Raw genomic sequence first — 13,910 nt, forward strand, 5'->3', positions numbered from 1 at the left:
TGATCATAGCTAAGATGATCATAGCTAAGGCTACACTAAGGAGCTCAGTTTCACTACATGCTGGAACCCAGAGTAGATATTAGTTTTGTTGCCCTAGAATGGCACTGCCCAGAAGAAGGGGGATGGCTGCACTGAAAAATATTTCCTTGATTTTAGCAAGAAATCTGCAGCCTTTTCCACTAGAGCCTGGTTCACCCTTTGCCCAACCCCCTTGGGTACCTGATTTCCAGCCCACATCAATCTAGCAGACACTGCATCTTGGACCTAATTTTCCCCAGTGCAAAGTAGGTGACTCATCTGGGTCATCTGGGGAGCCCACTGGATTGAGATGCAGGATTCAGGGCTCTGCTCCCACCTTCTCCCCAGACATCTTCGAGTCTAATCACCTTTTGTGGTGCTGCTTTTTTTTTTTTTTAAAGATTTTATTTATTTATTTGACAGAGAGAGACACAGTGAGAGAGGGAACACAAGCAGGGGGAGTGGGAGAGGGAGAAGCAGGCTTCCAGCCCAGCAGGGAGCCCGATGCGGGGCTCGATCCCAGGACCCTGAGATCATGACCTGAGCCAAAGGCAGACGCTTAACGACTGAGCCACCCAGGTGCCCCCTTTTGTGGTGCTTTGAATGTTTATGTTCTCTTAGGTTTCTAGGACTTTTCTCATGCTGTTCCCTTTGCCTGGATCACTCTTTTCTGCCTTTTCTTCCTCTGAGACTCAGTTAAGTGGCCTCTTCTCTGAGGCCTACCACAGCCTTCTATGTGAGACTGTCCTGAACACTGGCTGTGTCTGTTTAGCAGTTGGTCTCTTCTCATCTAAACACAGTTTGTTCTTTGAGAAAAGGATGAAAGAGTTACAGAAAGAATATCCATGAAGCTTGGGGTGTGTGAGTATGTGAATGTGTGTGTGTGTGTGCACTTGTGTAGATGTGGTTTGGACGCCTGTGTGAGCACCTGGATGTCAGCCGAGGCAGACAGTGTCTCTCTCTGTGTCCACTCCTAGTCCCCTCCTTGGTTATTTCCTGCAAGAGCGTGACTCTCTCTTGCCTGTTGCTGGCCACCACCCCCGCTTCTCTCCCATAACTGGCTGTAATTTAAGAACTGAAGTACATTTTCCATTATGTGTTGTATTTATTCAGCATAGTCTGATGTTCTCTGCTCTTATTTTTAAAATATTTGAATTGGAATGTTCTTCATTTTCCTCTGAAAATACCCACCTAAGGTAAATTGCCCTATTTGTATATGGCTATCAATGTTCTTTTCTTTGCATTGGTGACCTTCTATAGAAAACAAAAACCCCTGCTGCTACCCACCACTCTCCCTCCCCTTTTGGTCTGACCCTTGGTGGCTTCAGCTTAGCTGGCAGACTGCTGCCCCCACTTCAGCCCAGCTAAAGTCCAGCCTCAGCAGCACCTATTTGCCCCTTAGCCTTTAGCCTAAAGCTAATTTGACCCCTTTCCCTTTCCTTGAAAGGAGGCCAAGGTAGAGGGTCCCTCACTTTTGCGAAGCTTGGAAATAAGCTCAGAAGCCCCCCGTGCAGAGACTCAGAGAACCCAGCCACCAGAGGGCGCATGGACCTAAGAAAAGGGTGGTGGGCGCCGCTCTGTGAAACCCCCCTACCAAGCAGAGGGCTGAGCAGGGCTCACTGAGGCAGTTAGGTGGCTGCCCTGAGGGCCTCGCTGAACTGTAGGACCAAGTCTTCCTCTCTGAATGCCCCACTGCAATCCCTTCGAATGCCCTTGGAGGCTCTTGCGTGTTAAAGCCAATGGCTGAATTCAAGTCTGTGTATGCTAGGTGCCCAGAATTTGCTAGGGGTTGGGCATGGAGGAAATGTCAGGGTTGAACTTCAAGGGGACCTGGAATCTATGTTTGTCATTATTAATTTTAATGTGTATTGAGAAAAAAATACTAGCATTCTACGAAACCCTTGATGTTATGAATATTACTGCTCAGCATGGAGTTAAAGAAAAAAGTGAACCGAGTTAAGGTTGATTTAAAGAAAATGTTTATATGAATAATTGTTCCAGTGGCTCATGAAGGCAGTGACCAGATAATGGTGAATATCCAAATGCCTACCTGACACCACTAGGGCATTTCAAAATCAACACCATCATAACTCACCTTTTATTGCTTTTCTTCTAAACTAGCTCCCTCCCATCCTCCCCATGTCAGTGATGGTTTGTCCACCATTCCAGTTGCTGAGACCAAAATCATTGAAGTCATCCTGGACTTACCTCTTTCCTTCATCCAGTATATCCAACCAGCCAGGAATTACTCTCTGCTTAACTTTCAAAGTAAAGTCAGAATCCACGTACCTCTCCCACTTCCACTGATCCCACCCTGGTCCAAGCCACCATAAGCTTTCTTCTAGATGCCTGCAGTTGTTTTCAGACTAATGTCCTTGTTTCTACCTTGTCTCCCTGAAATCCTTTCCATTTCCCTGCTTAAAACCTCCCATTGTTTTCCCATTATTCCTATAATAGAATCCAAACTTATGACTGTGGTCTCCAGGTCCTGTTGTTACAGGCCCAGGCCATGTCTCTGACCTTGCCTGCTCTTTCTCTCCTCCTGCTTCTCTCTGCCCCAAGCCCTCCAGTCTTCTTTTAATTCCTTCCACACTCCCATCAAGCTTCTTCTTGTCTTGGTGGCCTTGCACTCACTGTCCCTCCACCTTGATCCCTCTTCCTCTAGACCTTGCCATGACTGGTTCTTTGTCTTCAGGGCCCTGAAGTGGCCCTCACAGAAATCCACATCAAAAACAGTCCCCACCTCCTCTCTGTGGGATTCACAGTGCCTTCTCCATAGCTGAGGCTTCTTGGTGTTGGAAGTGTGGGTAGGGACTTGGTCCCTAGAGGGCCCTACTGAAGGTAGAGCTCTGCAAGCCGAACAGAGAACTGGGGTAGGCTGGCATGGGATGCCATCTGGTTCCGGCAGGAGGAATGGTTTACCATACTAACTATGGGTTCTGTTGCAGGTCACCTTCCTCCTGGCATGGACTGAGCTGCCAACTACTAAGTGATTCTGCTTGGAGAAAAGGCAGACATTTCCCTGGAAGGACCATCCAGTCCTTATTTAAGACCCAATACCAAGCCAGCTACAGCTGGCACCATTTGGGAGGGTGATGAAGATGCATTTCTAGCTAAAAGGCTTGTTAAGCACAGGTCCAAAGGGGCTTAGTGCTGTGGCTGGGACCAGGGCCATGCCTGTGTAGGATCTGATAGGGGTACTGGCCTGGGAGCCCAGGAATGTAAGGTAGGTTCTATTCCACCCTATTTGCTAGAGGTATGGAAATTTCTTCCCTTCCTCAGAATAATTTCCCTCATCTGCCGTCCTTTCAATCCATCTCTGCTCTCCTTTCCTACTCCCTGCCCTCCCCTCTCTCTGTCTTCTCTAGGTGGCCCTTTTCCTAATGCCATCCAGCCCTCACTTCTCACAGCTCTTCCCCACCACCAAGCTCTCTTTATCTCCCTCTCTTCCTCAACCTGCCTCCCCAGACCCTTCTATTCCCCCTTTCCTTCTCAGCCTCCCCCCTGCCCATTTCTCTGAGCCCTAGACTGCCCTGCCCCTCCACCTCTTCCTGCATCCCAGCCTCTGGATCTGGTGAGGATTGGGCCTCAGTGGACTTTGTGCTGAGCCCAAGGACCTGGACCCCAATCCCCAATCCCAGCCCCACTCCTCCAGCCATCCTAATCCCTCCCTCAGGCAGCAAGAACTCAGAAAAATAGCAAGCCAGGGGAGGCAGGCATGCTAGGGCAGAGTCTCAGCTGTGAGTTAACATGCCAAATGGGGCTGCTGATGGCTGTCTGGACAATAATGAAGGGGGCTGGTCTGTGAAGGCTCCTGGGCTTTAGTGAGCTCCTGGTCACTGTGTAATTGGTGGGAGTTGCTTCTGATGGGTACCCCCCAGCAATGAGCTATCTGTGAGGGAGCAAGGTCATGGGCAGATCTCCTATAAAATGATCCTTTTGTCTTCTTCTTGGAATTCCCTTGGCTGGATGGCTCTCCATCCCAGCCTCTGCCTATAGGGTTTGACCATCCTTGCCCATCATCTGCACATTGCTGCTCATTGCCCCTGTGTCTCTCAGTCCCAAGGCCCATGTCCTGGCCGTTCATTTCCAGCTTGTTTTACTCTCTGCTTCTGCCCATTGCTGCCCTGTCCCTCTGCTCCCAGCCTGCTGTGGAGTAGCCAGAGAAACCTCCTCGGGAAGCCATTGGGGCTGCTTATCATAAAGGAGACAGTGTGGAGGGAGGGGTGTTCCTGAAGGTGACACAGACAACAGCACAACCTGATCATACGTTCTGCATCGGAGCAGGAAAAGCCATTAGTCCACCCCAGTCACATTCCCAGCCAAATGAGGATTCTGCCCTTCACAGAGACAGCCCACCAGGCTCAGGTGAGCTCCTAGAGATACCACATATAGATCACCTACCCAGTGCAATTCTGTCATAGCACCAAGAGGACAGCAGCAATGGCATTCTGGGGACTCAGAGAGTACCCAAGGGAGCAGGGGTGGGAGTGGCTGCACAAACATTGTCTCAGGAGACACTGAGGGCCAACTAGAGCACTACATTCATGCAATCCAAAAATTGGGGCCAGAAGCAAAGCTAGGGTGACATCAGGCCTCAGAGTCCCTATATTAAACAGGGGAGTAGACTGGCTGTTCAACTGTGGTTATATTGGCCTATCAAGGCCCATTTTGCTCTAGGCACATGTGGTTCCATTTTTTTTTTAAGATTTTATTTATTTATTTGAGTGAGAGAGAGCACAAGCCAAGGGGAGAAGCAGAGGCAGAGGGAAAGGGAGAAGCAGACTCCCTGCTGAGCAGGGAGCCTGATGCTGGGCTTGATCCCAAGACCCCAGGATCATGACCTGAGCCAAAGGCAGACACTTAACCAACTGAGCCACCCAGGTGCCCCGATGTGTTTCCATTTAAGCCTCTCATCACCTTGACAAGCTAGGTTTGCCCATTTTGCACATACAATAACCACAGCACAGGAAGTTTAAGTGATTGGCTACAGATGTGCAGTAAGTGGAAGTCAGATCCATTGGCTCCACAATCCTTAGCTCCTTCTTGATATTCAGTCCTCAGCCTAAATGTCACCATGTTTGGCCACCCAGTCTAAAGTGGCCATTCAGCCACTCTTTGTCACACCACCTCATCTTTTTTATTTTCTGGCCAGCACTGCTCACTCATATTTCCCTTCTTTATCTCTTTCTTTGTTCAATCTCTCTCTCTCTCTGCCCACACCCATCTCTTTCCACTTACTAGGCTGCCATCTCTGTGAGTGTAAGACTATATATGTCTTGATCCCTTTTGTACCCCCTATGTCCTGGCACGGTGTTTGGCACCCAGAAGAAGCTTTTTTTTTTTTTTTAATTTATTTATTTGACAGAGAGAGAGAGAGAGAAGCGAGAGAGGGAATACAAGCAGGGGGAGTGGGAGAGGGAGAAGCAGGCTTCCTGCTGAGCAGGGAGCCCGATGCGAGGCTCGATCCCAGGACCCTGGGATCATGACCTGAGCCGAAGGCAGCCGCTTAACAACTGAGCCACCCAGGCGCCCCCCAGAAGAAGCTTAATGAATATTTGCTGTAAAACCCAGGGGAAGCAGTGACTAACCCTGTCTGGGAGAATTGGGGAAGATATTGAAGGATGAGTAGGAGTTTTCAAGGCAGAAGAGTAGGACAGGACATTCCTAGTAAGGGAAACAATATGTGCTAAGTCTAAGATAGGAAAAAGGCCTGGTGTATTTATAAGAACAGGGAAATGCTTTAGCTAAAGTGTTAGGTGTAGGAGAAGACAATAGATAAAGCAGGAAAGGTTGCTAGGGGCCTTATCATGGGGACCCTTGAAAGCCAGGTGGAAGCATTTGTATTTGTTAAGTTATCTATTTGCAATGTTTGAAAGCCGGGGAGGCACACATTCAGATCTTTGTTTTACTGCTGTTTCTCTGCTGGCCAGCAGCAACATTGATGGAGAGGAGGGGAGCAGTGAACAATCTCCCTACTGAAAGAGGAGTGTAAGTCAAGAGCTTCCTTAGACAGGAAGGTGCATGTGGGTTGTTCATGGTGACCTGGCTTGTAATAACAAAAGGCACATGTATTGGAATTTTAGCATTGCCAGCTCCAGCCTTGACCTTTCCTAACCAAAAGTGCTGAGCGTAAATACCAAGACCCTGGGGAGGGCTGCCTTTCTAAGCATCCTGAGACCCAGTGGTACCAATGAAGTAACTACATGGGCCTCCAAGCAAAGAAAGAGCTGCCAGAAGCCCCTCTAAAGAGGAAATGTCCTGATGTCTCCCATCAGCTTGTCTTGCAGCATGGAAGTGTCCCATCCCTGCCAGAGCTGGCCGCTCTGAGGACATTTCCATGTAAGGTGAAGATTAACACTCCTGGGCATGCACTGTGATGCATGGACCAGAACATGCACACATTCATGCTGTAGGCCTGGGGCTCTGAGACAAAGCAACCTTTGCTTGAGAAGCCATCCTGTGTCTGAGTAAAGGACTCTGAACTCTGGCCCCAAACCACCTTCCTGCACTGCACACCTCTCAGTTGTTTTGACATCAGGAGGGATGACCAAATTTTTGGCAAACTCTGGGAAGAGGGGAAGGATTATGATATTGCTTCCTCAAAGTCCCAGGTCTCTAAAATGGAAATTGGCTGCCATGTCAGGAAGGAATAAAGGAGAGAAAATTGCCTTGTGAGCAATTTGCCTTCGTCATAAATATCCCCAACAATCCTTCACACCAGCATAGCGCTTTGTCAGGCACTGAGCTCTTTCCCATACATCAACCCACTAGATCTTCACCATGCAGCTGTTAGGTAGCTAGGACCAGGATTAGCTACCCAGGGAGGCATAGGCCAGGGCACTGCTATCTATGCCATTTTTGCACAGGGCCAGACCCAGGCGCAAGACATCCTTGCACTGCAGTGGGGAACCTGGCCTCAAGGGCCCATGGGCAGGAGACAGGGTTGTGATGAGAAAAGGCCTCAGGGCAGGCTGCATTCCAAGGAACCTTGAATGGCCAGTGCCTCTTTCCTTCTCCTGTTCTTTTTCTTCTCGGTTGTATTGAGATAAAAGTTACATAACATAAAATTCATCATTTTAACCATTTTAAAGGATACAATTCAATAGCATTTAGTACATTCACAATGTTGTGCAACCATTACCCCTTTCTAATTCCAGAACTTTTTTATCATCCCAAAAGGAAACTACATACCCAGTAAGCAGTTATTTCATTCCCCCTCTCCCTTTTTTTCCCCTTTAAAAGACTAAATAAAACTTATTTGTGGACCTTAGGTGCACAGTTGAATTAAATCCACCCCCTCATTTCAGGGCTGGCTATGAGAATCACTGACAGGGTGTACAAGGCCCCTTTCTTGTGTTGTTTCCCCCCCTTTATTCCAGATCCCCACATCCTTTCCCCCTTCCATGGGCACCCACTCTAATGCATTTGAGATGAGTCTCTGAATATGTATGCATTCTTGTAAAATATAGTGTTGTTTTGTGTATGTGTTCTTAATTTGCATAAATGTTATTGTGCTATAAATCTTGTTCTGTTTCTTATTTTAGGGCGCCTGGGTGGCTCAGTTGGTTAAGCGACTGCCTTCGGCTCAGGTCATGATCCTGGAGTCCCAGGATCAAGTCCCGCATCGGGCTCCCTGCTCAGCAGGGAGTCTGCTTCTCCCTCTGACCCTCCCCCCTCTCATGTGCTCTCTCTCTCTCATTCTCTCTCTCAAATAAATAAATAAAATCTTTAAAAAAATATATAGTGTTGTTTTGTGTATGTGTTCTTAATTTGCATAAATGTTATTGTGCTATAAATCTTGTTCTGTTTCTTATTTTAAAATAAAATCAGCGCTATAATTTTGAGATCAGTCCATGTTGCACATACATCTAGTTACTTCAAACTGCTGCTTAGTTTTCTATTTAAACTATCCATTCTCCTGGGGATGGAAAATGGCTCATCCCCATTTCCATGCAGTGCCACAGTGGCTATCCTTGGACATGTCCTAATGGGACCTGCTTTGGGATAGGCACCCAGATGTGGGCTCAATGGATCATGAAGTACAGGTGTACATAATGTTAATAAGCCCTGCTGGTTTGCTCTCTAAACAATAAAGCAGTTTACACTCTACCAGGAGGGCATGGAATCTCCAGTTTCACTTAGTCCTTGCTGACAGTTGGTGTTTTTCAACTTTCTATTATTTGCCAAACTGATAGGGGCCAAGTGAAATCTTATTGCTTCAATGTGCATATCCTTGATTATTAGTGAGCTTGAGCATCTTTTCACATGTTTATTGACCATTATATAAATTGCCTACTCAAATTCTTTTTTTTATTCTTATGTTAATCCCCATACATTACATCATTAGTTTTAGATGAAGTGTTCCATGATTCATTGTGCATAACACCCAGTGCTCCATGCAGAATGTGCCCTCCTCAATACCCACCACCAGGCTAACCCATCCTCCCACCCCCCTCCCCTCTAGAACCCTCAGTTTGTTTTTCAGAGTCCATCGTCTCTCATGGTTCGTCTACCCCTCCGATTTCCCCCGCTTCATTCTTCCCCTCCCGCTACCTTCTTCTTCTTTTTTTTTTTTCTTAACATATATTGCATTATTTGTTTCAGAGGTACAGATCTGAGATTCAACAGTCTTGCACAGTTCACAGCGCTTACCAGAGCACAAACCCTCCCCAGTGTCTATCACCCAGTCACCCCAACCCTCCCACCCTACCCCCCACTCCAGCAACCCTCAGTTTGTTTCCTGCAATTAAGAATTCCTCATATCAGTGAGATCATATGATACATGTCTTTCTCTATTTGACTTATTTCACTCAACATAATACCCTCCAGTTCCATCCACGTTGTTGCAAATGGCAAGATCTCATTCCTTTTGATGGCTGCATAATATTCCATTGTATATATATACCACTTCTTCTTTATCCATTCATCTGTTGATGGACATCTTGGCTCTTTCCACAGTTTGGCTATTGTGGACATTGCTGCTATAAATATCGGGGTGCACGTACCCCTTCAGATCCCTACTTTTGTATCTTTGGGGTAAATACCCAGTAGTGCAATTGCTGGATCATAGGGTAGCTCTATTTTCAACTTTTTGATGAACCTCCATACAGTTTTCCAGAGTGGCTGCACCAGCTTGCATTCCCACCAACAGTGTAGGAGGATTCCCCTTTCTCCGCATCCCCGCCAACATCTGTCATTTCCTGACTTGTTAATTTTAGCCATTCTGACTGGTGTGAGGTGGTATCTCATTGAGGTTTTGATTTGGATTTCCCTGATGCCGAACAATGCTGAGCACTTTTTCATGTGTCTGTTGGCCATTTGGATGTCTTCTTTGGAAAAATGTCTGTTCATGTCTTCTGCCCATTTCTTGATAGGATTCTTTATTCTTTGGGTGTTGAGTTTGATGAGTTCTTTATAGATTTTGGATACTAGCCCTTTATCTGATATGTCATTTGCAAATATCTTCTCCCATTCTGTCGGTTGTCTTTTGGTTTTGTTGACTGTTTCCTTTGCTTTGCAAAAGCTTTTTATCTTGATGAAGTCCCAATAGTTCATTTTTGCCCTTGCTTCCCTTGCCTTTGGCGATGTTTCTAGGAAGAAGTTGCTTCAGCTGAGGTCAAAGAGGTTGCTGCCTGTGTTCTCCTTTAGGATGTTGATGGACTCCTGTCTCACATTGAGGTCTTTCAACCATTTGGAGTCTATTTTTGTGTGTGGTGTAAGGAAATGGTCCAGTTTCATTCTTCTGCATGTGGCTATCCAATTTTCCCAAAACCATTTGTTGAAGAGACTGTCTTTGCTCCATTGGACATTCTTTCCTGCTTTGTCAAAGATGAGTTGACCATAGAGTTGAGGGTCCATTTCTGGGCTCTCTATTCTGTTCCATTGATCTATGTGTCTGTTTTTGTGCCAGTACCATGCTGTCTTGATGATGACAGCTTTGTAATAGAGCTGGAAGTCCGGAATTGGGATGCCGCCGGCTTTGCTTTTCTTTTTCAACATTCCTCTGGCTATGCGGGGTTTTTTCTGGTTCCATACAAATTTTAGGATTATTTGTTCCATTTCTTTGAAAAAAGTGGATGGTATTTTAATGGGGATTGCATTGAATGTGTAGATTGCTCTAGGTAGCATTGACATCTTCACAATATTTGTTCTTCTAATCCATGAGCATGGAACGTTTTTCCATTTCTTTGTGTCTTCCTCAATATCTTTCATGAGTATTTTATAGTTTTCTGAGTACAGATCCTTTGTCTCTTTGGTTAGATTTATTCCTAGGTATCTTATGGTTTTGGGTGTAATTGTAAATGGGATCGACTCCTTAATTTCTCTTTCTTCTGTCTTGTTGGTGTATAGGAATGCCACTGACTTCTGTGCATTGATTTTATATCCTGCCACTTTACTGAATTCCTGTATGAGTTCTAGCAGTTTTGGGGTGCAGTCTTTTGGGTTTTCCACATAAAGTATCACATCATCTGCAAAGAGTGAGAGTTTGACTTCTTCTTTGCCGATTTGGATGCCTTTTATTTCTTTTTGTTGTCTGATTGCTGTGGCTAGGACTTCCAATACTATGTTGAATAGCAGTGGTGATAGTGGACATCCCTGCCGCATTCCTGACCTTAGGGGGAAAGCTCTCAGTTTTTCCCCATTGAGAATGATATTCGCTGTAGGTTTTTCATAGATGGCTTTTATGATATTGAGGTATGTACCCTCTATCCCTATACTCTGAAGAGTTTTGATCAAGAAAGGATGCTGTACTTTGTCAAACACTTTTTCTGCATCTATTGAGAGGATCATATGATTCTTGTTCTTTCTTTTGTTAATGTATTGTATCACATTGATTGATTTGCGGATGTTGAACCAACCTTGCAGCCCAGGGATAAATCCCACTTGGTCGTGCTGAATACTCCTTTTAATGTACTGTTGGATCCTATTGGCTAGTATTTTGGTGAGAATTTTGGCATCCATGTTCATCAGGGATATTGGTCTGTAATTCTCCTTTTTGATGGGGTCTTTGTCTGGTTTTGGGATCAAGGTAATGCTGGCCTCATAAAATGAGTTTGGAAGTTTTCCTTCCATTTCTATTTTTTTGGAACAGTTTCAGAAGAATAGGTTTTAATTCTTCTTGAAATGTTTGGTAGAATTTCCCTGGGAAGCCATCTGGCCCTGGGCTTTTGTTTTTTGGGAGATTTTTGATGACTGCTTCAATTTCCTTAGTGGTTATAGGTCTGTTCAGGTTTTCTATTTCATCCTGGTTCAGTTTTGGTAGTTGATACATCTCTAGGAATGCATCCATTTCTTCCAGGTTATCTAATTTGCTGGCATAGAGTTGCTCATAATATGTTCTTATAATTGTTTGTATTTCTTTGGTGTTGGTTGTGATCTCTCCTCTTTCATTCATGATTTTGTTGATTTGGGTCATTTCTCTTCTCTTTTTGATAAGTCTGGCCAGGGGTTTATCAATCTTGTTAATTCTTTCAAAGAACCAGCTCCTAGTTTCGTTGATCTGTTCTACTGTTCTTTTAGTTTCTATTTCATTGATTTCTGCTCTGATCTTTATGATTTCTCTTCTCCTGCTGGGTTTAGGCTTTATTTGCTGTTCTTTCTCCAGCTCCTTTAGGTGTAGGGTTAGGTTGTGTACTTGAGACCTTTCTTGTTTCTTGAGAAAGGCTTGTATTGCTATATACTTTCCTCTTAGGACTGCCTTTGCTGCATCCCAAAGATTTTGAATAGTTGTGTTTTCTTTTTTTTTTTTTAAGATTTTATTTATTTATTTGACAGAGAGAGACATAGTGAGAGAGGGAACACAAGCAGGGGGAGCAGGAGAGGGAGAAGCAGGCTTCCCGCGGAGCAGGGAGCCCGATGTGGGACTCGATCCCAGGACCCTGGGATCATGACCTGAGCTGAAGGCAGTCGCTTAACCAACTGAGCCACCCAGGCGCCCCGAATAGTTGTGTTTTCATTTTCATTGGTTTCCATGTATTTTTTAAATTCTTCTTTAATTTGCTGGTTGACCCATTCATTCTTCAGTAGGATGCTCTTTAGCCTCCATGTATTTGAGTTCTTTCCGACTTTCCTCTTGTGATTGAGTTCTAGTTTCAAAGCATTATGGTCTGAATATAGGCAGGGAATGATCCCAATCTTTTGGTACCGGTTGAGACCTGATTTATGACCTAGGATGTGATCTATTCTGGAGAATGTTCCATGGGCACTAGAGAAGAATGTGTATTCTGTTGCTTTGGGGTGGAATGTTCTGAATATGTCTGTGAAGTCCATTTGGTCCAGTGTGTCATTTAAAGTCTTTATTTCCTTGTTGATCTTTTGCTTAGACGATCTGTCCATTTCAGTGAGGGGGGTGTTAAAGTCCCCCACTATTATTGTATTGTTGTCGATGTGTTTCTTTGCTTTTGTTATTAATGCCTTATATAACTGGCTGCTCCCATGTTAGGGGCATAGATATTTACAATTGTTAGATCTTCTTGTTGGATAGATCCTTTAAGTAGGATATAATGTCCTTCCTCATCTCTTATTACAGTCTTTGGTTTAAAATCTAATTTGTCTGATATAAGGATTGCCACCCCAGCTTTCTTTTGGTGTCCATTAGCATGGTAAATGGTTTTCCACCCCCTCACTTTCAATTTGGGGGTGTCTTTGGTTCTAAAATGAGTCTCTTGCAGACAGCATATCGATGGGTCTTGTTTTTTAATCCAGTCTGATAGCCTTGTCTTTTGATTGGGGCATTGAGCCCATTTACATTCAGGGTAACTATTGAAAGATAGGAATTTAGTGCCATTGTATTGCCTGTAAGGTGACTGTTACCATATATTGTCTGTGTTCCTTTCTGGTCTATGTTGCTTTTCGGGTCTCTCTTTGCTTAGAGGACCCCTTTCAAGATTTCCTGTAGGGCTGGTTTTGTGTTTGCAAATTCCTTTAGTTTTTGTTTGTCCTGGAAGCTTTTTATCTCTCCTTCAATTTTCAATGACAGCCTAGCTGGATATAGTGTTCTTGGCTGCATATTTTTCTCATTTAGTGCTCTGAAGATATCCTGCCAGTCCTTTCTGGCCTGCCAGGTCTCTGTGGATAGGTCTGTTGCCAATCTAATGTTTCTACCCTTGTAGGTTACATATCTCTTCTCCCGAGCTGCTTTCACGATTTTCTCTTTGTCTATGAGACTTGTAAATTTTACTATTAGATGTCAGGGTGTTGACCTATTTTTATTGATTTTGAGAGGGGTTCTCTGTGCTTCCTGGATTTTGATGCCTGTTTCCTTCCCCAAATTAGGGAAGTTCTCTGCTATAATTTGCTCCATTATACCTTCTGCCCCTCTCTCTCTTTCTTCTTCTTCTGGGATCCCAATTATTCTAATGTTGTTTTGTCTTATGGTATCGCTTATCTCTCGAATTCTGCCCTCGTGATCCAGTAGTTGTTTATCTCTCTTTTTCTCAGCTTCTTTATTTTCCATCATTTCATCTTCTATATTACTGATTTTCTCTTCTGCCTCATTTATTCTAGCAGTTAGCACCCCCATTTTTGATTGCACCTCATTAATAGCCTTTTTGATTTCTACTTGGTTGGATTTTAGTTCTTTTACTTCTCCAGAAAGGGTTTCTCTAATAACTTCCATATTTTTTTCAAGCCCAGCTAGTATCTTTAAAGTGATGATACTGAACTCTAGATCTGACATCGTACTAATGTCCGTATTGAGTAGGTCCCTGGCAGTCGGTACTACCTCTTGTTCTTTTTGTTGAGGTGATTTTTTCCGTCTTGTCATTTTGTGCAGAGGAGAATAGATTAATGAGAGAACAAAATGCTAGCAGAGTAACAACGTCCCCAGAAAATATACTCTAAACAATTTAGAAAAGACCTGAAGCAGTGGGAAAAGAAAGGGAAAGAGA

Source organism: Mirounga angustirostris, unplaced genomic scaffold (genome assembly GCF_029215605.1).
Source record: "Mirounga angustirostris isolate CCGP_5_RB_7025 unplaced genomic scaffold, mMirAng1.0.hap1 SCAF_11, whole genome shotgun sequence".
NCBI lineage: Eukaryota > Metazoa > Chordata > Mammalia > Carnivora > Phocidae > Mirounga > Mirounga angustirostris.